Here is a 26,219-nt window from a genome sequence, read left to right on the forward strand (position 1 = left end):
ATCTCTAAATCAGGCAAGCTGGACACGGCTTTCAACCAATGTCAGTCGATAGGAGTATAGGAATTTGTCTCCTTTAGTCCAGCCTTGCTAAAACATATTTTCCGAGAGTTCGTTGACACATGCGGTAACTAATCTCATGTCACTACTTGTGGAAAGATATTGTACCATTTGCGCAAAAAGCGATCTTCCCGTCAGTGCCTATCGACAGGTACGGGATGGTGTTTATTTTTTATCTTGTTTTTAGGTTACTTTTATTATTTCTTACAGTTTTCCTTATACTCCTTATTTTCTTTCATTATTTTATTCTGGTTATTTCTTGTAATTCTAGCCTTTTTAGTTAAAACACCTATGATTTTGGTTCACTTTTGATTCAGAAATCTCGAAGAGACTCTTTAGTAACTGTACGAACATTAGTCGTCTTTGCTGAACGTTGTTATATCTACAGGACAATGTTGCAAACGTTTTCGTGTTCTAGACAGCAGTGCAATCTGACACGTATGCATTTGTAGGTAGGTTGTAAGTAGAGGATTATTATTTGTCGCCAAGCTGCACGTCTTTCAGACGTTCCGCGAGCGGACTGAATTATGTGATAGATTTCAGCGTCGCTTGCAGGTTTCGTGTCAGGCAGATTAACCAGAAACAGGCGGGCGGATAGATAAACTAAACAGCTTGCACCATTTCATGGGACTATGAGTCATTATCGAGTACACACTAAGCATATCATGGCCAGCTGGGCCTGTATCACATCTCCAAACGACTCAAACACGAGACCGATAGCAATTATCGTTAGTCTCTCCCATTGGTCCCTATCGACTGTCAGCGTTATGCAGAATGGAAATCAAATAATACTCCAAATGACGGCCGCCTTTGTCATTCGTGTGAACAGACAACACAGGACTGCGGGCAGGACATAAATGAGTTGTTATTGCAGGGCACATTAACTTGACCAGCTGGGCAGTATGTTAGTACAATAATGGGTCCTATGCCTTACGCATAATGCGATACGGAAATTAAACAATACAACATGACATCCCTGTATTCTCTCAAATTTTACTTAGTTGTTCATATTATCGTTTGTCGTCTTTTACGAGTCAAAACAGCGCATGTACTGCTACTGTAGAGGAAATGTACTTCAATGAGAAAAGATGGTAAAATCATTGTTTATACCTGTAAATAGCTCTCTTCAACGTAGAATCTTCGACTAATTTGGAGACGAATTTCTGATTCTTCTAGACATGGGTCTGACTGACCTCTTAATCGGTTTTATTCCCATATTCACGGCCTTTGTTTTAGTAAATCGGTCAAACTTCATGTTATTTTAGGTGACTTATCGTAACTCTTTAACCAAATGGTAGGCCAGTCCTGTTTTTCGATAAAGCCACAGGCTATAAAAACGCCAAAAGACGTGAACAACGAATAAAATAGAAAAAAATGTGTTATTTTACAGACAGACGGCGTAACTTTGTCACTCTCTCATGCCTTAACTTGTAGCAAAGTCCCATTTTACACGATTGTACCTAGTGAATGCTATGGGAGTTTCCTAGATCAAATGAATAATAATAATAATAATAATAATAATAATAATAACAATAATGAGTTCATTAAGGAAACTTCCATAGTATTCACTAGCTACTGTTTTATTCTTTGCTAGATAAGCAATAAAAGAATTTAATTTGCGTCCTTGAAAACACCGGTCATCCAGTTTTCGCCGGCGAAAATCACCTCGCCAAAGTAACAAAGGGACGCACAAAATCTATTGGCTTTCTTTTAAAAGGATTTCACAATTTGTGAAGAATTCGTAACTGCCTTGTGTAAAAATACGTATCACAGGATATTTTGTGTTTTGGACATTGACAACTGTATAACTGTACCATGATGAAAGAGATCGCTGAAGAAGAAGAAAAGGAGAAGAAGAAAAAGAACAAGAACAAGAACAAGAAACGCACTCAATTTTCTAGACATAACCATAAAAAAAAGATTAAACAAACATGTATTTGACATATAAAGTAAAGCCAAACAAGTGCCACTATCTTAAATGTAACTTCAAACCACTTACAGAATCAAAAACAGGCTGCAATTAGATACATGTTAAACAGATTGAACAGGATTACCAAAAAGAGCCGGCCATTATAAAAGAAATAGCATTAAAAATGCCTACAAAAAACAGCAGTAGATAAACTTAACAGGAAGATAAAGCATTATAATGAAAAAAAAAGAACCAAACCACGCCAACACATATAACCTGCACTACCACAGAAATGGCCCGCGATGACCTATTATAACAAACCCACACATAAAATAGGTAATTCAGTCAAAAAGTAAGGCGTAAACACTGCTTGCAAAACAAATAACTCATTACAAAACACGTCCCAAAACCAAAACAAAAGGCAGACAGATACTAGCAAACTGGTATCTATCGACTCGGTTACAGAGATTATGAAAAAATATCCATTAGAATGACTGGCAGGACATTCGACACAAGATATAAAGAACACATCAGATCATTGAAATATGGTACAAAACATTCAACATTTGCAGATAATCTAAAACAAGAACAGACCAGCCAATATTGAAAAAGATATGAAAAACATAAACGTCTGTAAAGACATACACCTCCCTTTCCCTGAAAATTTCCACGTATACAAAGTATTAACACAAAATGAACATTTGCTCAATGTCCAAACAAATATTGGAAACTAAACACTACATAAAATAATTGAAAAATCAAATTAAAAAAAAAAGCCTTTTCCATCCTTCACCCTCTCCACCTAACCAATGCACGCTTTCATCTCACCCACTATCCCCACCTGTTTCATTTTACTACTTGCTTCTCACCTTTTCCTCCAACTCACTACCCGTCACACTACTATGCACTTATGTTCACTCATAAAAAAGACATCCATCATTACTCTTACACAGTATATAATTACACAGCAACATAATTAAATAGAATAACACACATATAGTTAACTAAAAGAACATAGGTCAAAGACAAATTAATGGCAATATTATGTTGGCAACACTACAAAACACAATACACACTTATACGCAAAACGTATGCTGTGTAAAACGTAAGAAATGCGTAGTTCTGCATAGCAGCGAAAAATTACTACAAATATCAGTATCTAATGAAGAGAGACACCAAAGACGTGCTAGCGATGGCATTTCTTACTGCAGCCGAGGAAGCAAGCAGAAATTGTAAATATCTCTAACTACCGACCACTGATGATGCTTTACTTAAAAAACAAAAAAAGAAATGCATCTTATGGGAAAATCTCTAACGAAAATACCTTCAGGAACTGTGAAGCAACTACGAACAACATGGTAACACAGTCCATTACGCACTTCCAAATAATTCTGCGCTCGAAAAGTACGTTCTCATAATTTTCTTCCTAGAATTAAGCACAATGTTTGATACCGGTAGACTTCTCTTGGCCATGAATCCCTTTTTTTCCTACGCTTCTCTGCTTTTTTTGTCCTCTGTACTTCGTCCGTCACGAGTTACTTTTGCTTTCAAGGTAGCAGAATTCCATCACTTCGTCTGTTCCAGGGTCTCTAACTCTGATGTCAATTTCATAACCAATGTCATTAAATGAACAACACTGCGTAATCAGCGTCATTCAGAAATGAAGTACCTAATAATCTCATTTCCACTGCTTCTCATTGCATTCGTCTTTATTCGATTAACCCTCAGTCCATATTCTGTGTTCATTATATTGTTCATATTGTTCAATAAGTCCTAAAATCCTTTCACACTTCCACTGATGATAGAAATGGAATCATCGAAGCTCTTCGTTGATATTCTTTCACCTTTAATTTTAATCCTACTCCTTTATTTCCACCATTGCTTCTTTGGTGTACAGACTCAGTAGTAAAGGAGAAAGGCTGATTCCCTGTATCATCCCCTTTATAATCCGAACACTTCGTTCTTGGTGTTCTAGTACATTCTCTTGGTTCTTGTACTTAAAGTATATTACTCGTCTTTCCCTATAGATTACCCCTATTTTTCTCAGAATTTCGAGCATCTTTCGCCATTTTACATTGACGAACCCTTCTTCTAGGTCGACAAATCCTACGAGCTTGTCTTCATTTACGTTCTATCTTGCTTTCTTATCGAGCACAGCGTCAGAATTGCCTCTCTAGTGTCTTTACCTTTCATAAAGCCAAACTGATCGTCACCTAACAGATCAACATTTATGTTTTTTATTCTTTTGTCCGTTATTCTTGACAGCAGCTTGGATGCATGAGCTGACTCTGCGATAGCTATCACACCTGTCCGCCCTTGCTATCTTCTTAATTGTGCGGATGATGTTTTTTCGAAAGTTTGATGCTGTGTTACTAGTGTCATGAATTATACTCACCACTTGAATAGTTGTTTGGTTGCCACTCCGTCCAATGACTTCAGAAATTCCGAAAGATTATTATCCATTCCTTCCGCCTTATTTGATCGCAAGTCTTTCAAAGTATTAAATTCGACTGTAATACGGGATCACCTGTGTCATCCATATCGATTACCAGTTCTTCTTCTAACACATCATTTGGTTTCTTCGCGTCGCAGAGGCCTTCAGTGTATTTTTTTCGCCTATCTACTATATTCTCTTTTTAATTTCATCGAAGGTTCTTTTGACTTTTCTGTATGCTCAGTATGTTCTTCCGACGGCAATTTCTTTTCCATTTTTTCAGTTTTCCTGACCCACTTTACCTTAGAGTCCCTACACTTCATATTTATTTAATTTCGTATTGAGGTATATTGCTGTATTGCTGTCTTTTCCTGAGCATTTTTGTACTTCTTTATTCCATCTTTCAGTTGAAATAGTTTTTCTGTTAACCAAGGTTCTTTCGCAATTACGTTTCTAACATCTGTATTTATCCGTTCAACTTCTGAATTTGCCTTTTTGAGAGACGTTCACTCCTCTTCAACTGAACTGCCTACTGTGGTATTCATTATCACAGTATCTACAGTGTTACAGAACTTCAAACGTACATCATCATACCTTACTTCAACCTACTTTTCATCATTACTAAATTGTGGTTTGAGTCTAAATTTGATCCTGGGTACGCCTTTCAATATAACATCATATTTAAGAATCCCTGTCAGTCCATTATGTAATCCAGCCGGTATCTCCCGCCTTATTCCAAGAATACCTCCTACTGTGGTCATTTTTGAACAGAGTTCAAATTGCTCTGAGCACTATGGGACTTAACACCTGAGGTCATCAGTCCCCTAGAACTTAGAACTACTTAAACCGTAGTGGTCGCGCGGTTCCAGACTGAGGCGTCTAGAGCCGCTCGGCTACACCGTCCGGCTGAACAGAGTATTCGATGTTGCCATTTGAAGTTTACAGCAGAACTCCATTAGCCGTCCTCCTCTATCATTCCTGCAACTGAGCCCATATTATTCCATAACTCTGTCTCAGATTCCCTTCACCACTACCGTGTTCCAGTCACCAATGATTATTAGATGTTCATCTCCATTGATACGCTGAATCACACTTTCATTATCGCTATATATACTTCCTGTATCTCTTCATCTTTTGCTTTCGACAGTGGAATGTATATTTATGTTGTATGGTTTGCTGTCAACTATAATGTGAAATATTACGTGACTGTACTAGCTTAGCGCCCTCTTCTTCGCTCACTTAGACTGTGTGGCCTGTAGAGATTTTTTTTGTTCTGTTTTTATTTAATCGAATTTTATATTGTTCACAAATTTCAACTCCTTCTAAGCGCTTCACACTGATTAAAAGCATATAAGCATGGTCTTTGCCCTATGTACTTCTGACCAGAAAGCTATTCTGGTATCTAGAGTCCAAAGTTTTTGTTAATCATGGTTTTTGCGTTCTTCTGGAGGAACTCCCATAGAACTTTTCATCCTCTAACAAATATTTCTTTACATCTAACCCAGAAGTGAAATACCAATTTACATAAATTTAGCTTTAAAATTTTTTAATGTAACGAAATATTTGCTTAAAAATATTCATCCCCTATTGCACTCCCTCAGGAGTTTGAATGTCCAGAAACATTGAAACATGTATTGTTTCATTTTTAACCGACAGGTCAAATACCAATTTTCATAGAGGTAGTTTTAAAAATGCTGTAGTAGTTCTTTAATGACGATATATTTTGAAAAAAAAAAAAGCTTTCACCCACTATTTGCAGCGCGAGATTAGCCGAGCGGTCTCAGGCGCTGCAGTCATGGACTGTGCGGCTGGTCCCGGCGGAGGTTCGATTCCTCCCTCGGGCATGAGTGTGTGTGTGTTTGTCCTTAGGATAATTTAGGTTAAGTAGTGTGTAAGCTTAGGGACTGATTCCTTAGCAGTTAAGTCCTATAAGATTTCACACACATTTGAACATTTTTCACCCACTATTTTATCCCCATAGAGTTAAATTCCAAAAATGCTGAAACACGTATTTCTCTGCTTCTGACCGAGAAACGAAATATAAATTTTCAAAGGTGAAGCGTCAAAATCGCCTTAATAGTGACAGTTTTCAAAAAGCGCTCCATCCCCTATTCCCCTATTTCGAAAAATCCCTTCTTGAACCACGCCTACAATACAGGGTGTTACAAAAAGGTACGGCCAAACTTTCAGGAAACATTCCTCACACACAAATAAAGAAAAGATGTTATGTGGACATGTGTCCGGAAACGCTTAATTTCCATGTTAGAGCTTATTTTAGTTTCGTCAGTATGTACTGTACTTCCTCGATTCACCGCCATGATTTCATACGGGATACTCTACCTGTGCTGCTACAACATGTGTCTTTACAAGTATGACACAACATGTGGTTCATGCGCGATGAGGCTCCTGCACATTTCAGTCGAAGTGTTCGTACGCTTATCAACAACAGAATCGGTGACCGATGGATTGGTAGAGGCGGACCAATTCCATGGCCTCCACGCTCTCCTGACCTCAACCCTCTTGACTTTCATTTATGGGGGCATTTGGAAGCTCTTGTCTACGCAACCCCGGTACCAAATGTAGAGACTCTTCGTGCTCGTATTGTGGACGGCTGTGGTACAATACGCCATTCTCCAGGGCTGCATCAGTGCATCAGTGATTCCATGCGACGGAGGGTGGATGCATGTATCCTCGCTAACGGAGGACATTTTGAACATTTCCTGTAACAAAGTGTTTGAAGTCACGCTGGTACATTCTGTTGCTGTGTGTTTCCATTCCATGATTAATGTGATTTGAAGAGAAGTAATAAAATGAGCTCTGCATGGAAAGTAAGCGTTTGCGGACCATGTCTACACAACATATTTTCTTTCTTTGTGTGTGAGGAATGTTTCCTGGAAGTTTGGTCGTACCTTTTTGTAACACCCTGTATAAGATTGGCACATTACAAATTTCAAGTTTCTTCCCTTAGCGATTTGATCTGGGTGATAATGGGCCAGTAATAACATTGCCTCTTACGTTTTGAGATAGTTCAAAATAGATCACTCTCTAACCTGCCTTCGGAATCCTATTCCGCTTGCACCATTTCCCGCTGATGCTGATGTTACGCCACATTCACATGATCAGAGATCCTTATCTTCTTCAATTCAATGACTCCCACTCAAAATAGACAGAGTCTTTGCATTTCTCTTTTATGATTGTCTAACTTCGCTGCCACATTTAGGCTTCCGAAATTACACCACCTGACTCGTAGAATGTTATCCTTTCGTTGGCTATTCAGGGGACTCTTTCGGAATCTTTTGGCAACGGAGAAATCATCATGATTATTTTCCAATTACAGACCACTGGTGTCTTTGATACAGTAGTTTCCATTTGACTTCTGAATCCTCATGCTATAGATCATTACTGATTATTTCATCTTTTAGGGCAGTTTCTCACCATCTGGCCGAGAAAGTGCCCTGTCTCTCTCGGCTCCTCCTCCCTCTTTGACGAGGCCATTGACAGAACGCGTGTGACTCCTTAGGCTGAAAGTCTTGGGTCAACGTTGCTGATGATTTTTATTTAAAATTTAAGTAGTGGCGTAGTGGCTGGCATCAAACAAGGGACCCAGGATGCTTTCTCTCCAAATCAGTGCTTACAAGCAACGCTACGTTATTCCGTGCTGCTTCAAGGCGTGATGGCACGTGGGTGGTGGCAGCCCATGAACAAATGTTTACAGTGAATGAGAAAATGCCATGGCAACTGTCGAACAGATCTACAACGGCACTGGAAACACGAGGTATTGAGTTATCTTAATGACAGATGACGTCACAGAGATCTCGAAGTTATAGTGCACATGAGATATGTAACGCCTGCTGCGCAAATTACCTGCTATGCCAACCGGAAGTAATCGTATTATGTGCCTGGCTACGGAGAAACGACGGCTGATGGTTGTAGCATTTCTTCTGCAGCAGGTGCTTCACCTCTATCCTTATGACGACGCCTCCTTATGCTCATAACGTCCAACGTGGTGCTTGTTTGTTCAGTGTTGTTCGTAGCTCGCACCTTTGTCGGCGTGCCTCTCTGCTACCGCCAGCCGGCCGCTGTGACCGAGTGGTTCTAGGCGCTTCAGTCCAGAACCGCGCTGCTGCTACGGTCTCAGGTTCGAATCCTACCTCGGGCATTGATGAGTGTGATGTCTATAGGTTAGTTAGGTTTAAGAAGTTCTATGTCTAGAGGACTGATGACCTCAGATGTTAAGTCCCATAATGCTTGGAGCCATTTGAATCATTTGAACCATTTTTTTGCTACCGTCAAAAAAAGCTCCAACGGATGTCGCCGTGGTGGCAGTTTGTGTTGGTCGAGATGTCCATGTGTGTACGTGTGTTGCTACAAACAAGGTCACTCTTGACCCGAGGTAAATAACGTGGCTGTACGAAGTTGCACGGCCGGACGAACAAGGCATCTGACTTGGGCTGTAATCACTTGAGATTGCTGAGACCCTGGAAGGCTTTGAGTGTGGCCCTCCTAAACCCATCGATTCCATTTTCGGACGTCAGCCGTGGAATCCCTAGTAAAGAGAATAGTGATGTCGCGTAACGAAAATTGTAGTCTTGATAAGATTGTATTATGCAGGCTTCAAATGTCTATATATGTCTTTAGACGTTTTCCCTCCTCAGACGGAGCCCTACACGATGTTTTCACAACCAGTCAGCATTTAAACGTGATTTATGAATGAGGAAAGCGCTGTATAAGCTTTCCTTGTGTATGTACACAACGTAACAGGTGTTACTCATACATTCTAAGCTAAAATGCTTCTCATTTTTGCATCCAATTCGAGGGTTATTCCAAAAGTAAGGTCCGGTTATAAAAAAAAATCAAAACTAAAATGTTTTTTCAAAACAATTGTTTTATTTACATTCCTTACATCTTTATCTATTTTTCTACATAACTTCCATACTTATTTAAACATTTGTCACATCGTTCAACAAGCTTTTGAATGCCCATGTTATAGAAATCGGCCGCCTGTGACGATAACCAGTCCTTAACTGCTTCTTTCACTTCATCATCTGTGTCGAAGCGCTTGCCGCCGAGAAACTCCTTTAAGTAACGGAACAGGTGGAAATCACTTGGCGCCAGGTCCGGACTGTAAGGAGGATGGTCCATCTGTTCCCATCCAAATTTCTTGATCAGAGCTTGCGTTTCATTTGCAGTGTGGGGTCTGGCATTGTCATGCAACAACAAGATTCCAGACGACAAAAGACCACGTCGCTTATTCTGGATTGCACGTCGAAGTTTAGTCAGGGTAGAGCAGTAGGCGGCTTTATTAATCGTTGTTCCTCTCTCCATAAAGTCGACTAACAATACTCCACGTCTATCCCACAACACAGTCGCCATAACCTTACGTGTTGAAATTGTCTGCTTTGCCTTGACCTTGACTGGCGATGACGTGTGACGCCATTGCATTGAATGACGTTTAGACTCTGGAGTGATGTGAGAAACCCATGTCTCATCCCCTGTGACAACATTGTCTAAACGACTGTCACCTTCCTTATGATATCGCTCCAAAAAATCAAGAGCAAAAGCCATTCTTTTCATTCGTTGGGGCTCAGTAAGCAGCCTGGGAACCCAACGGGCACACAATTTGTGAAACTTCAAATGTTCAGACACAATTCTGTACAAAGTTGTTCTACTCACATTCGGAAAATGCATGTCTACGTCTGTAATAGTGAATCGGCGATCTTCACGAATTTTTTTGTCAACCGCATTGACCAAATCGTCTGAAATCACTGATGGTCGGCCACACCGTGGTTCATCGTGCACATTATCCCGTCCTTCATTAAAAGCTCGCACCCACTTGCGCACTTTACTGTCGCTCATTATGTTAGGACCGTACACTTCAGTAATCTGCCGATGGATTTCCGCCGCTGAATTGTTTCTTGCAGACAAAAACCGTATCACTGCCCTTACTTCACAATCGGCGGGCTGATCAATTGTCTTAAACATTGTAAAGTGACACTGTGAACTACACTCAGCAACAGTAACAAAGCGAATGGCGGCGTTTGACGCGCAAGGCTTGCCGGGAGTCGGCGCGCATGCGTGTTTTGTCATTGGCGCCAAATTTCAATAGTTACGGCGAATCGGACCTTACTTTTGGAATAACCCTCGTATGTACCGGGTGTTTATAATCAAACGGTCGGTATTCCTATTGTTGCAGTGCCGGCTGTGTACTTTGCAGGAGGCTGAAACGTCGTAGGTATGTTTGTCAATCGGTGCGCTCACGGAGTGTGACGAAAAAAAAAAAAAAAAGCTACTTTGTGCCACTAGGTGAACGTGTGGCACTTTAAGCAGTCAGAATGTGATGATGATGATGTGTGGCTTGTGGGGCGCTCAACTGCGCGGCCATCAGCACCTGTACAAAGCCCCAATTTTTTCACAATCCAAGCTAGCCACTGTCACGAATGATGATGATGAAATGATGAGGACAACACAAACACCCAGTCCCCGGGCAGAGAAAATCCCCCAACCTGGCCGGGAATCGAAACAGGGACCAGTCAGAATGTGGTGTGGGTGCAGGAAAATGGGAGGAACTATCAAATACATGATAACGGTGGTTCTAGCACGTTTATTACGATACGGTCACGAGTTACAACATATGTTCAGAATTGTCTACCGACTTTTCAGCATGCTGGCTACGTAACACAGCATGGTCGGCAGTTTCTCAGAGCATATGCAATGTAATCAGAGATAGATGTTATCTTATGCCATCCTTCTGCTTAGCAACATTCCGGATACACCCCTGATAGACACGATCTTTCGGATATGCCAACAACCAGAAGTCACATGGATTTGGGTCAGTGAACCTGGAAGGCCACACATCTCGCTATTTCCTAGAGATGAAGCGGCCGTTACCGCAGGTTTCACGAAGCAGATCTTTCAACTGGCAAGCCCCATCTTGTATGAAGATAGTGATGTGGGCACAATTACACTCTTGCGAAGCTAGAATCACATGTTGCACAAGAAAGTCCATATAATGTGCAGATATTACTTACACCTAAAAGGCCCACGACGTGTCATATCCTCGAAGGAAAAAGGGACCGAGAATGGAGGAATTTCTGAAACAACACACACTCACATAAGCAGAGAGCAGCGACGGATGCCGGAGTAGAATCTAACGTGCCTCAGGTCTCTGCATTCACGGCACCATGCAGAGTAAATTGTGCCTTGTCTGTCCGAAGAATATTCCCTGGCCTCCTGTCATCCACTACCATGCGTCCCAAAAAACAAAGGGCAAAGACATGGCGTTATAGCCTATCTGGGGCTTCATTGGGTGCACATTCTCAATCTTGGTTGGATACCAGTGTAAAATGCGCCGCACAATCTTTTGAACTGTTGAAGAAAGGAGAGAGAATTCCTGTGACACAGCTCGAGCGCTGGCTGCAGAATCTGAGGCTTTTGCTGTCTGTTACAGATATAGCAACTTCATCAGCAACTACCATGGGAATGGGCCGCCTCTCTGTACCTGCTAGACCATTTAATTCACCTGTTTCTTCAAATTTATTTATTGACATGGTCCTGTTCACAGCTGTTTCTGTCGCCGATATCCTCACAGTGCAGCGCTGCTTTTGCTGCCGTTCAGACAAAACAACTTTACCAGCAATATTCTTAACTCATAATACCAACAATCACTTCCCAAAAGAAATAAATCCCTGGCGCCCAAAAACAAATAGCATACCGTCGGAATCCAGGAAACATTTCACAATCTGACTGCTTACAGGACCCAATTTTCAGCTAGTGGTAGAAAATGGAACTAATATTTTTTTTTCAGAACACTCTACGAGCGGAACAATTAATGAACATAAATACGATTTTTCAGCGTCTTGCGATGTATACAGCACTCAGCACTTCAGCACTCAGAACCACTTATAATCGCCTAGAGTACGCTTCATGAAAATTTTAGTTTTTTTGCAGGCAGTCTCCACGATGTCGCTATTTTTGTGGATTATAGTGTATTGCTTTCTTCTTCTTTTCTTTTGCGTGATATTCACGAGGGAAAAATTTAGAGAAATGGCATCTGATATATAGTGGTGCGAACAGTACATTCCGTATTCTAGCACTAAATGGATCATAAACGGATATCATCGTTTTGTTATGCAGACCGTACAGTCAAACGCAAAGGACAGACGTCAATATGCAGAGGATGGACAAAAATATGGAAACACTATGAGAAATGTATGCTTAATCATAAATGCATGAGCTAGCCAAGCCTGCAGGTTGTGTTTTTGTATTTCACTGTGCAATGTCATCAATGCGGTGTGTTAGTCATGGTCAGAGCTGAGTGTATGTAGTTACAAGCGAATTACTTCCAGGCTAAACGGATTCGAAGCCAACGGCCTTTCTGCAGTGGTAACGCCGGTTCCCGTCAGATCACCGAAGTTAAGCTCTGTCGGACTGGGCTAGCATTTGGATGGGTGACCATCCGCTCTGCCGAGCGCTGTTGGCAAGCAGGATGCACTCAGCCCTTGTGAAGCAAACTGAGGAGCTACTTGATTGAGAAGTAGCAGCTCCGGTCTCCTAAACTGACATGCGGCTAGGAGAGCGGTGTGCTGGAGTTTAGTTTTCAGTTTTAAATGAATTTGAATGTGAGCAAATTGTTGGTGCTGATATGGTCGGTGCTTCCGCGACCAACGTAGCCAAAGTGTTTGGTGTTTCGAGAGACACTGTATTGAAGTTTTATACTGAATAAAGGTAAGGCGGAAAACATCATCTGCTGTCACAACGCGGATAAAGGTTTGTGTTGAGTTATCGTGTCAGACTGCCATTGAAGAGGATTACGACCAAAAACTGTAGACTGTAGAACTGAACGTCGCACTCGAGAACCCTGTCAGAACTATATATATATCCCACGAAAGGAGCTCCATAAGCACAGCATTACAGAGCGAGCTGGAATTTCAAAACCACTCAACAGCGATGCAGATACTCGTAATAGTAAAACATGGTGCTGAAGCCATAAAACCTGGAGTATGGACCAATGGAAGAATGTCATTTGGTCACATGACTCTTGTTTCATACTGCTTTCAACTTCTTGGCGAGTTTACGTCCTAAGAGTGAAACATAGCGAGGTGTTCGGTGATAATTTTGGAAGCCATATCGTGCTATTCATGGGCCGCACAGTTACAGTCTTTGTCCTCCAATGGTGACGCCATGTTTCAAGACGACAGCACGCATGTTCACACGGCTCGCGTAGTTCAGGGATGGTTTTGTGAGCACGAGGATGAATTTTCGCATGTTCCATGACCACCACAATCATCAAATCTCAATATTAATCAGTGTTTGTCGTCTACTTTGTAGAGAAGAGTGTGTGATCGCTATCCACCTCCATCATCGTTACCTGAATTTTCTACTGCTTTGCAGGAAGAGAGATACCGTTGAAAACCATGTAAAGCATGTGGTTATCCATTCCGCGACAACTGAAATCTGTTATGAACGCCAAAGTTTTCTTGCACCGTTTTAGACATAGTAATGTATTGTGTTTGTGGTGTTTCCATAATCTTAGTCCCATTCAAAATGCAGTCACATACGTTTACTGTCCCGATAGAGTGGCTTTGCGTCTAACGTTAAACATAAAAGATACAGACACTCTACTAACTCCATGATCTCTGAGCAACAGTCCACACTTTGCAAAGAGTTGTTCTACTTCACGTAGTTCTAGGTCACTTGTAGGTATCTGAAATTATTGTTAATATCATCAGGAGTGATTACGAACTTCCATTTGCAACAGAAAAGTTGACGATCTCAATCTTCTCGGCTCACTGTACGGCGTAAAAACTGCACTGCAAACGAAGCTTGAATAATACACCCTATTTAGTAAATTTTTGAATTATAACTGTGTCTGCATTGTCTATGCCTTCCTTTCCCTTTATTTACGTTCCACCTAGCAACGCTTGGAGGATGACTCAGTATTTCAGTTCTCGGGCGCCTTCAGAGAGCTTCATACTTGCGGTTAGGTTCATACACTTCTTTGATAATCGTTTTTAAAGGCGTGAGGAGTTAATTAAAACCTGTTGAGAAGCCGCAGGATTTTGTTTCACTCACATCAAAGCTGCCTGAGTCTTTCACCCACAGCCTGTGTCACCCGCCAAAGCAGTCCTCTACGGGAGAGGACACTTTACGTTCAGCAGGTCTTTCTGACTGATGCTGTCACTCTTTTTGAGGAGCAACACCTGTTTCATAAACAGCAACGTTGCTATTGACTTCCGAGTGGATGTACGAGATACATCGAGGAACAGTCTCCGCACAGAATGGAACGGTAATCATAATACAAGTTGCTTGTCACAGTCTTAGCTTTCAAAATTTTTTTTTTCTTCTACAAACAATGGTTCATAATCATACCTATAATATGAAATTTCCTGGCAGATTAAAACTGTGTGCCGGAACGAGACTCGAACTCACGACGTTTGCCTTTGACGGGCAAGTGCTCTACCAACTGAGCTACCCAAGCACAGCTCACGACCTCTCCTCGCAGCTGTAATTCCGCCAGTACCTCGTCTCCTACCTTCCAAACTTTACAGAAGCTCTCCTGCGAACCCTGCAGAACTAGCACTCCTGGAAGAAAGGATATTGCGGAAGTATGGCTTAGCCACAGCCTGGGGGATGTTTCCAGAACGAAATTTTCACTCTGCAGCGGAGTGCGCGCTGATAAGAACCTTCTTGGCAGATTAAAACTGTGTACTGGACCGAGACTCAAACTCGGGACCGCAGATGGTAGAGCACTTGCCCGCGAAAGGCAAAGGTCCCAACTTCGAGTCTCTGTCCGGCACACAGTTTTAATCTGCTAGGAAGTTTCATATCAGCGCAAACTCCACTGCAGAGTGAAAATTTCATTCTGGGTACTTCAAAGATGTTCCGTACCAAGAGATCGATTGCTGAAGGTATCACAGTCTTTCACTAGCTGAGAAGGGATGTCTTACGTGATTTACCTTGGTGAATTGAAGCGGTGGTCAACAGCAGGCGAGAGCGATCATTTGTTCCCTGTGTGCATGCGCATTTGAATCTCAGAAAGCAGTATAGTGGAGTCTGTTACAGTCATTTGCTGTCGGAGTTTCCAAGTAGGGACATGTTGCAGCTGCGCTAGAGAGAGCGATGTATTAACTTGCTTTCAAGGTGCTTTCTGATACGACGTCTAAAAAGTGCCGAGCGGTTCTAAGCGCTTCAGTCTGGAACCGCGCGACCGCTACGGTCGCAGATTCGAATCCTGCCTCGGACATGGATGTATGTGATGTCCTTAGGCTAGTTAGATTTAAGTAGTTCTAAGTTCTAGGGGACTGATGACCCCAGATGTTAAGTCCCATAGTGCTCAGAGCCATTTGAACCATTTGAGTAACAAGTGTAAGCTAGCATCCTGCACCTTGGTGTTATATTGTTAGCAGAATTGTTAGGTCTTTAATGTGCATTTACTTATGTTCAGACTTTTCGTTCGTTGTTCAGTGAGGTGGGTATTTCGAGGAACATAGCACAAAATCGGTTTTTCATTGATTCAATCGAATAATAGTCTTGCTGAATTCATCACACACTCATTTGGATAAATTTTTACATCATTTTTCATTCCGTATAGAATTTCTAGTTGTTTTATTCTTTGCTTTGTTAAATGATTTTTTTGATGCCTTTAACTGACGTTTTCCTTATTTAATGTACGATCCTACAATTCCGGTCTTAGGTTATTTTCAAGTTTCTTACACGGAACCGCTATACACTGAATAAATTTGTGTCACTTAAGAATTTAACATGAGAACAAATCATAGTCCAAGATATACTGGGAGGGTTATGACTTCTTTATAGAAGATTAGTTAATGGTTCATTTTGCCATACACATCTTCGTTCCTGTTTTATAATTATGACTACATGTGATTGTTATAAAATTAATTGGAAATTTTGTTAGTTAATATGAGAACACGTTACTTTTGCGCAGTTGTTGCATAGTTCTTATATAGAAGTCGATTTTTTCAGCGTGGAGATGCGAGGAAGAGAATAACTTATTCCACAGATGATTCGTTAATGATTATGGTCTTCGCTCTCATGCATATTTACTTACTGTTCGTTGTCGTTGTAAATATGACTGCATGTAATTTTCACAAAAGTAGTCTGAAATATTTGTTCCGTTATTATGGGAGCACGTCTATTATGAACAGTTGTTATAAAGATGTTTTATGTAAAGTCGATGTATTCAGTACATATAGACTGTGGTTAACGGTTGTTATTACTTCATGTGAATGTAAAATATTGAGATACATTCAGTTAAATTGAAGCTATGGCGTATAGTTTACAATTCGGGCATATACTTGTTTATAGCTTTGCTCTCACAGTAGTACAAGGAAGCAGTAAAGAAAAACATGAAAATCGAATAAAACTTTCATAACCTACTATATGACTGCATCATTTACCGCATTATGGTCGTATTAGTTTTCGAGTATAGCAACGACTATTCGTTCTACGGTTCTATAACGTATCTTCGTAGAATTGGCGAAAAGTTGTCGAGAAAAGTTCCATTGTACAGATATTTTTGTTCATTAAAAACTCTGTTGGACTGGTTTTTTAGATGGATGTAAACCTCGATTTCTTCCACCACATCCATGGCTTGCCTTTTGTAATTCATGCAACATCTGTAGTGTTTTAATTAATAATAGGTATTTTGTGGTTGGCTTCTTTTAAGTGTGCAGCAAAGGAGGAAGAACTATTGCCACTTTCTGTCGTGGCTTCTTTAGATAGGGTGCAAGCATCCTTCCAGACTGTGGAATAAGAAATTTTGAGCCATTCTTTATTTTGACCCAGAATGCTACATGTTTCATGAACAGACAATTATATTCTCTCCAGTATCAATGATTACGTTTTGAGTCGAAATAATTATCAATGGAACTGAAACTTCTGAGAGTTATTCATAACATCGCCTCAATGGTAATTTCGGGTTTAAGGAGTCTGCTACTTTCGTGGTAATATGTGCACACTGCAGCGTACTATAACCTGTACCATATTTCCTTTTATAAAATAGTACGACTGCGTTGTAAATAAATTCTTGGGTCTAAATTCTATGTATTCGCGGCATGCTTATGGACGCATACTTTCATGTACTCAGAACAGCAGGCAAAAGGGTTCTTCGGTTACAAGGTATTAACCATTCGTTAAAAAATGCTGTTGTCACTATTTTACTCTGATTAAAAGGCAAGTGCGTGAACGCAAACACCGAGAACCGCACGAAAATGTTCTTAGAACGTAAGTCGCTCATCCCAAGAACAGTAAAATGAGTCATTCGCATGCTAAACACAGCTGTTTTCCGCTATCGCTATCCAGTGGAGGAATGTTGTACCTACACTAACAACTACTTTGGTTGTATGATTAGTATATCTGCAGTATGAGATCGTCTTTTGGAGTGCTCTACTGTAGGTTAAATTGTAAAGAGTATACATCGGTGTCAAGAGGCAAACTGATATTATGCATGTCGTCGTAATTTCAGACAAAATTACAACTAGCTAAGTGTGTAAATGTAATCGAAGTCAAGGATGTGGAGCTCACGAATATGTTATAGAGCATAATAATTCGTAAATAAAATGGCCATGATGAATAAATGCAAAAAGATATGTTGGATAAGTAACCTGAAGTTGGCTCGTCCAACAATATAAGACCACAAGCAACAGGAGACCTCAAGTGGGGGTGAGTAGGAACCATCTGTACCAAAAATGTCAGGGACCAGTAAGTTACAAAATACTGATTACAACATACTGAACTATTACAATCATGGCTTCAGCTCCCTTAGCAAACTTACAAGCGTTATTATGTGCATTAGAAGTAAATCAAACTACAAGGTAAAATAAGATTAATTTAGTAGCGAGATCGAGCTCACTTCAAGGGAAATAGACTTCCACAATTAAAAGCTTTAAAAGACTAAGTAATGTCACAATTTGATAGGGCGAGGGTGTTTCGATCTGCTGTGAACTACTGTCATCTGCAAATGTAGGCGTCTCAAGCGACTGGCCTGGATAATTTCACGGCTTAGATTATTTTTATCAACAGAGTTAATAGTGAATACGACACTTCTTCCAGGCATATTGCTACTTTAGTCAAACGTAACAACATACCAGGAGATCATAGTATTCGTGAGAAGGCGCAAGAGTTTGTCGAAGCAGTGGATAAGTATGTAACAGACTGGAGTATGGCAAAGAAAATATTTGGAACAGTGGCCAGCTCAATTATGAAGTGTCTACATTTTGAACACTATGTGTTATAATCTGTGCATAGCTCAGATGTCCAACTGATGTGGGTCTATCAATGAGTGGTAGAGTAGCTAATAGGTCCGTATCTGTTTCCAAGAGCCACAAGGCACTTTTTGGCAATATTATAAAGAAACATGAAACAATATGTGAACCGGAGGTCAGCAAAAAAATGACGAAAGAGAATATGAAAATTTTTCTAACTACAGTCCTTGTCGCACGTCTGTGTGACGATGCGAAGAACCTAATGTTGCGTAATTTCCGGTTAGAGTATGAAGATCGTACTATGCTGGATGAAAGTTTCCTGAAGAAGGATGATAGGCTCAACCTACTTTCGGTAAGGATAACAACGTTTTGCCAACCTCTTGCTAGGCAATATAAGCTCCACAAGAGAAGAATAATTGATTTTGTAACTCTAGAATGTGATAAACCGCAAGTAAAGTTACACCATCATCACGTCATCTTCTGACTTCACTTTGAACTATGTCCACCCCTGGTAGCTGAGTGGTCAGCGCGACAGAATGTCATACCTAACGGCCCGAGTTCGATTCCCACCTAGGTTGGAGATATTCTCCGCTCAGGAACTGGGCGTTGTGTTGTCCTTATCATTATCATTTCATCCCCATCGACACGCAAGTCGCCGAAGTGGCGTCAACTCGAAAGACTTGCACCAGGCGAACGGTTTACCCGACGGGAGGCCCTAGGCACACAGCATTTCACTTTGTGCTATACAATCAACTTTCGGCCCCGAAGTACATTTGAAAGCACAAACAATGGTCGTTGCTGAAATCTGAATTATCTTCCGTATTACGAAGGCGCCAATCACATTACGGGGCGTACAGATCCACTCATAAAAGTAAAGGCACTTGTAACGATAAGTGTAGTAGATGGTATAACACATTTTTGACACTTATCACCAGGTGAACCCTTTAAAAGTACACAAGTTAACCTGCCCTGAGTCATTCGTAGCATCCTAGACCTAGTAAAGGCACATCATTTCATGATGTACAGTCAAGAGTTGTAGAAATATCTAAATACTGGGAACTGTAGCATAATACATTCGTAGCTCGTAGTATAGTTGACCGTCTAGTACCTAACAGCCTAGCGACAAATTTTATTAGAATCTGCTTAGTACAATTTTTTGCGTAACTCGGTTAATTTGTTTTATCATTATAAATGAGGAAATTAATAGAACGAACAGTTCATGGTTCTTATTCAGATATATGGCTTCTTTACCACTTAATAGCACGTACAAAGGACTTCAAATTGAGTGACTGTTTTCCGTCTGCGAGGAAGGAAGTCTGGGGTAATAAATCTCTCATTTTCTGTCACGTTCTTCCCAGGGAGCTAGGGAGACGTTCCATAGGTCACTATTGTTTCTTAGCGATGGGTCAGGCCAATTTCCTCACAAAGTCCTTTTCGTCTTTGCAAACATATTTTCAAAAGCGCTTAGGTCTGATGAAGAATGTAGCCAATTGAGACGAGCAATCTTGTTCTGTTCTGCAAACCACTCTTGCTGCAAGCAGCGATGAGACCATGATGTTACTTATGAGATCGCTATACTGGTCGGAATACAGCCGATTATCTATGCTGTGAAGCATTCCAAACCACGAGAACACGTCCAGACCCAAACAACTATGACACACGGTCACTGTGGGATGATTCAGGGATGTATTTGAAGTCGAAATAGGTTCCTGCGGCCTATACACTTCTCCTAGACCATTACTCGTTGCGGACAGTAACGATTCGTCGGTAAATATCACGTTCTGCCTGTCGCGACCGACATTGTCCATGTCAGATCCTAACAGGTGGAGTCGATGATTACCATGGAGCCTCTCCATGATGACCGCACTTTTGCTAAGTAGTCCGGCTTCCCAAAGTCAACGCAGAACCATATACACCGATCTGGGAAACGCATTGGTACGTTTCAACTTCACCGCTTTTAATAGAAGGTTTTGCTGTGTCTTGTTGAGGATCACTGTCGTGGTCAGGTACTGTTTCATGTCAAACTCCAGTTCCCACATGCCTGATGCATTCTTCAGTATCTCGAAAACGTTTGAGCCGTCGATGCGCATTGCGCTCAGGAATGCCGTACCATGCCCAGCCTGTGACGCTGTCAAATGCCCTTCCCACAGAGGAGCAATGACGCGGTCACGAACAGCCTGTTGACGATGAGGCATGGCGTACAAATAATAACTCGAATGAAAGCAATGTGGTGCATAAATATGACCTTGTTCGTGTACTGTCATTGGCTATTACAGAGCTATTGGCGTGTTTACAGATCCACAGGGTGACAGTTATTGAACTGGGAATTAGCATGCGCTGTATGGCTTGTTTTAGCGACGAAGCCCCCTTTCATTTGGATGGGTCCGTTAACAAGCAAAAGTGGCGTATTTGGGGGACTGAGAATCCGCATTTGGCGATCGAAAAGTCTATTCACCCTCAACAGGTGATTGTTTGGTGTGCAGTGTCCAGTAACAGAATAATCGGTGCTGTATTACTTGGTGGTGGTGCTGGTTAGTGTTTAACGTCCCGTCGACAACGAGGTCATTAGAGACGGAGCGCAAGCTCGGGTTAGGGAAGGATTGGGAAGGAAATCGGCGTGCCCTTTCAAAGGAACCATCCCGGCATTTGCCTGAAACGATTTAGGGAAATCACGGAAAACCTAAATCAGGATGGCTGGAGACGGGATTGAACCGTCGTCCTCCCGAATGCGAGTCCAGTGTGCTAACCACTGCGCCACCTCGCTTGGTGTGTATTACTTGTGGCACGGTGACTACCGGACGGTACGTGAAGGTTTTGGAAGATGATTTCATCCCCATTATACAAAGTGACGCTTATTTCGACAAGATGTGGTTCATGCAAGACGGAGTTCGATCCCATCGAAGCAGCAGAGTGTTTGATGTCCTGGAGGAGCGCTCTGGGGACCGCATTCTGGCTATGGGGTACCCAGAGGCCACTGGCATGGGTCTCAATTGGTCGCCTTATTCTCCAGATCTGAACACATGCGACTCCTTTCTGTGGGGCTATATTTAAGACATGGTTTACAGCAATAACCCCAAAATCATTGCTGACCTGAAAACAGCCATTCGGGAGGTCATCGACATAATCGATGTTCCACACTTCAGCGGGTCATACAGAATTTCGCTATTCATCTGCGTCATATCATCGCCAATGATGGCAGGCGCATTGCACATGTCATAACCTAGATCCGAGTATATGTAGAGACGTTTACATGTTAAATATAGTGTGTATACGCCGTGGTTTGTAAGTAATTTACAATTTTTTCATACAGTTCTATAATTGTCACCCTGTAATGAAACAGGCAGTCTATTCCCGTGTAGTATAAATGAAACTGTGTCTCACGCATTATGTCAAATGAGGTAGTACATTTTTCGACTCCTGGCAGCCCATTTTCCAACAGAAGTGAGTGTCAATGCTCTATAGCCAAAATTCCGTCACATCTGTGGGAAGTCAGCTGCACATCATCGAAATGTGTTTCATGCAGTATGACTGACGGCTTTATGGACAACGACTTGTTGAACAACAAGAATGTGTCCCTTGTAGAAAAACACCACACACGATGAGCCGTGCGTGGCTTGCGCACATGCCATCTCTTATTTTAAATCCTGGTTTTTTCGTGTTGCCACCTCGTTATGTTAGTTTCAATTTCTGTTGTCACTGAGTCCGTTCTTTGTCTGCCTGTCAGCGTCAGAAGCAGCGCCTATTGATATAACCCTCACATGTTTTCTTTGCTGCACTGTTATTACTTCCCGGTTGTCGTCTGTCGTGGAGTCAGTTGGAATGTGTCAGGTGGACAGTTGGGACCTGCCAGTCATGGAGTTGGAACGCGGCACTAGTTCAATCGGGTTGGAGCAGCAGTGAGGCGTGGATGTCCATGGCTCGTCCGACCGTTGTCGCCACGCATCGCTTGAGTCGGGGACGGTCCTCGTGGATCGTCGGTCGGTCGTCCTACTGGACGACGTGAATTGGCTCGCCGATCGCTTATGGGTTGACTGTGTGTGTGTATCGATTCTCAGTTTGTCTTCGTGATTGCACAGCCACTGCTGAGTGTCGTTCAAATCTTCGTGCAAGTGTTTGTGAAACTGTGTGTGTAGTTGGTGTCATTTCCACTGACAACTTGTTTTAAATGTTGTCGGCGTACTGGCAGCGAGTCGGTCGGTTGGAGCGGATCAGTAAGCAAGTATCCGTGGGGCGCAGTCGGCCGGGCCCGCTGGCGGTCTCTATAAAGTGTCGGAGTGTGTGAGGGCTGTTCCGAGTGTTACGAGGTTCGTGGCTCACCGACCCAGGACACGAAAGTTGAGTGGTGATTTAATTACTGAAGCCACGTCTGTTCACGTTGTCCCCTTGGGTGGAGGTTCGCTGTTGGTGGTATTCCTGGGAGCAACAGCAAGTGTTCGAGTGGGTGAAGATTTAGCCACCGTGTGGTGGAATGAACTAAATTTGTCGGTTTGAAATTCTAGTGCACCAGCGGAATTTTCTGCCTTGTGGCCGTTAGTGTTCCTGTTATCTTCCCTGGTCAGGACTCTACAGCACGTGTTTAATGTAAGCACTGCAAATTCAGCCATAATGCAGACCGAACACATAATAAGTCAGCAGCACGGTGTAAACATTCACATTACCTACCTTAACAGGAAACATTATACTATGAACAACTCGACGGAACGCTGCCAAACTCATCGTCCCGTATTTCTGTGACTGATGTACAGGGTGGTCAGAGACAGTCTGAAAAGCTTGTAGGGGTGTTGTAGGGTAGGTTGTGCTGAGAAGTAATTGTTAAAAAGAATCCCAATGATGCGCTTTTTCCGATTTAATTAGCACTAAAGTTAGCCATTTAGATCGTTGCACACTCAAACCCAAGCAGCCAACTAGAGACGGTGTTGCCAAATGTGTTCTTAGTTTGCTTAGCTAAAAAAAATAATAAAAAAAATTTAAAAAATAAATATTGGACGGTAGCCATTCCTACAGACCTTTGCAGATGGTTACGTACGATACTGCAGTTCCCGTGTTATTCCGAATTACCTTGTTATGTTGCTTCGGTCATGCGTGCATGTCCGGCGGAACATTACATCGCAGTTCGGAATAACACAGGCACTGCAATATCGTACTTACCCGCCGACACCGCGCAAGCGACTTTCAAGTTAAATGTCTTCCCTGCACGGGAATAGTACGAGTAGAGGTTGCATACGTAGTTGGCGACACCTGGAAGTTTGGATCCGACCGTGAGTCGTGCTCGGGTAGCCAAATGGTAAGGCGACCGCTCGCGGTAATTTGGAAATCTGGGTTTGAGTCCCTGGAATTAGTGCCCCAGGGCCCCAGCAGTGAAGAAACTCCAAAACATTTTTTTTCAGGAAGGTGTTTTACGGCCTGTTCAAGATACTTGAGCTCTCACTGCATATGGGTGCTTCGCAAAAGCTTCGCTCTGTAACCTAGGACAAGAAAATGTGACTCATCACTGGAAAATACACATTTCAGTCATTGGATGTCCAAGAGTTTTATATTGTGATCGATGCCAATTTTATTCTTCTTTTTAGATTCATGGCACATGTTAACAGTTGTTTCTTTATCGGCTTTTGTCCCTTCCGCCCACAATCAAGGAGTCTACGCCGTACCGTTGAAGAGTCAGTTCGACCCCAGTAGCGAATAAATCTCTGTGAAGGTCCTTAATTGTCTTATGAGGATGAATTCTGCTGCTTATAAGTACAGTTTTGTCTGTTATAGGAGTGGGATTTTTCTTTTCGTCCACATGTGCCTCTTCTGTTCGGAGACAATGATGTAGTATTACTACCTTCCCTAATAAGTCTTGAAACACTAGATCTTCAGCCGGCCGGGGTGGCCGAGGGGTTCTAGGAGCTTCAGTCTGGAACCGCGCGACCGCTACGGTTGCAGGTTCGAATCATGCCTCAGACATGGATGTGTGTGATGTCCTTAGGTTAGTTAGGTTTAGGTAGTTCTAACTTCTAGGGGACTGATGACCTCCGATGTTGTCCCATAGTGCTCAGAACCATTTGAACCACTAGATATTCCCACACCAACAACAGAGACAATGTTTCTTGCAATCATGTATGTATGTTCATGAAGAGCAGCTATTTCTGTCCACTTCTTAGATGAAATGTTCATTTTAACACAATCATCAAGTTCACCTGTCTAGAATACAGAAATGACACACGCTTTGACCTCACTTACAAGCACTCAACGGAACTGGAGCTGACTTACAATCGTTGTTCATAGTGAAGACAACAACAGTCGGCCAAGACTGCAACAGTTGGCGGATAAAATTGGTAGCAGCTAACTAACTTAAGTTCCTTGCATAATATGAAATCTCCGTCCGAACAGGCCTCGGAAGGCCCAGCAGTGCTGACGGACCGCCGTGTCATCCTCAGCCTATTGGCGTCACTGGATGCGGATATGGAGGGGTATGTTGTCGGTTTTTCGTGACCGGAGCCGCCGCTCTTCAGTCAAATAGCGCCTCAATTTGCCTCATATGAGCTGAGTGTACCCAGCTTCCGATCATCGTTCGGCGGACTGGACGGCACCCATCCACCACTAGCCAAGCCCAAAAGGGCTTAACGTCGGTTCTCTGACGGGTTCCAGTTTGACCACCGCGGCAAGGCCGTTGGCTTGTACAATACGAGCTTCTCCCTATTAATTTACATACTACTGTAGATGCAGGACAACATTTGAAACACGGGAATACACAGACAAAGCGTCACCCGAACCGTCGGGAAAACACTACGGGAAGCTGGGTTGACATTTCGAGATTGTCATGTGTCGTTAACCCCTGACACCATACCACAGACAACAGACGTTTTTTTTGTGTGGAGCCAGAGTTGACTGTGACAATAAGTGTGAGGTGTTCAGGCGGCACTTTATTCTTTTGTGGCGGTAATATCGGCACCAACGTGTCCCTAGACGGCGTGGTGAAAGGTCACGGGAAGCAGAGCTTCTCGAAATCCATGTTGCGTATGACAATAGGATTTAGAAGTTAATACACTATGTGATCAAAAGTATCCAGACGCCCCCAAAAAACATATGTTTTTCATATTAGGTGCATTGTGCTACCACATACTGCCAGGTACTCCGTATCAGCGACCTCAGTAGTCATTAGATATCGTCAGAGAGCAGAATGGGGCGCTCCGCGGAACTCACGGACTTCGAAAGTGGTCACGTGTTTAGGTGTCATTTGAGTCATACGTCTCTACGCGAGATTTACACACTCCTAAACATCCCTAGGTCCACTGTTTCCGATGTGATAATGAGGTGGAAACGTGAAGGGACACGTACAGCACAAAAGCGTACAGGACGACCTCGTCTGTTGACTGACAGAGGCCACCGACAGTTGAAGAGGGTCGTAATGTGTAATAGGCAGACATCTATCCAGAACATCACACAGGAATTCGAAACTACATCAGGATCCAATGCAAGTACTATGATATTTAGGCGGGAAGTGAGAAAACTTGGATTTCATGGTCGAGCGGCTGCTCATGAGCCATACATCAGATCGGTAAATGCCAAACAAGGCCTCTCTTGGTATAAGGAACGTAAACATTGGACGACTGAA

The 26,219-nt window shown here is 42.2% G+C and overlaps 1 protein-coding gene and 1 pseudogene across 1 annotated transcript in view; one reads left to right on the forward strand and one right to left on the reverse strand.

Moving 5' to 3' along the window:
• The window catches only part of LOC124613600 (neuroendocrine convertase 2), a 1,535,239-nt gene that overhangs the window by 685,453 nt on the left and 823,567 nt on the right, over positions 1-26,219 (reverse strand). The window lies entirely within an intron of this gene.
• Positions 12,762-12,879, forward strand: LOC124614331 (annotated as a pseudogene).

Source organism: Schistocerca americana, chromosome 4 (genome assembly GCF_021461395.2).
Source record: "Schistocerca americana isolate TAMUIC-IGC-003095 chromosome 4, iqSchAmer2.1, whole genome shotgun sequence".
Lineage (NCBI taxonomy): Eukaryota > Metazoa > Arthropoda > Insecta > Orthoptera > Acrididae > Schistocerca > Schistocerca americana.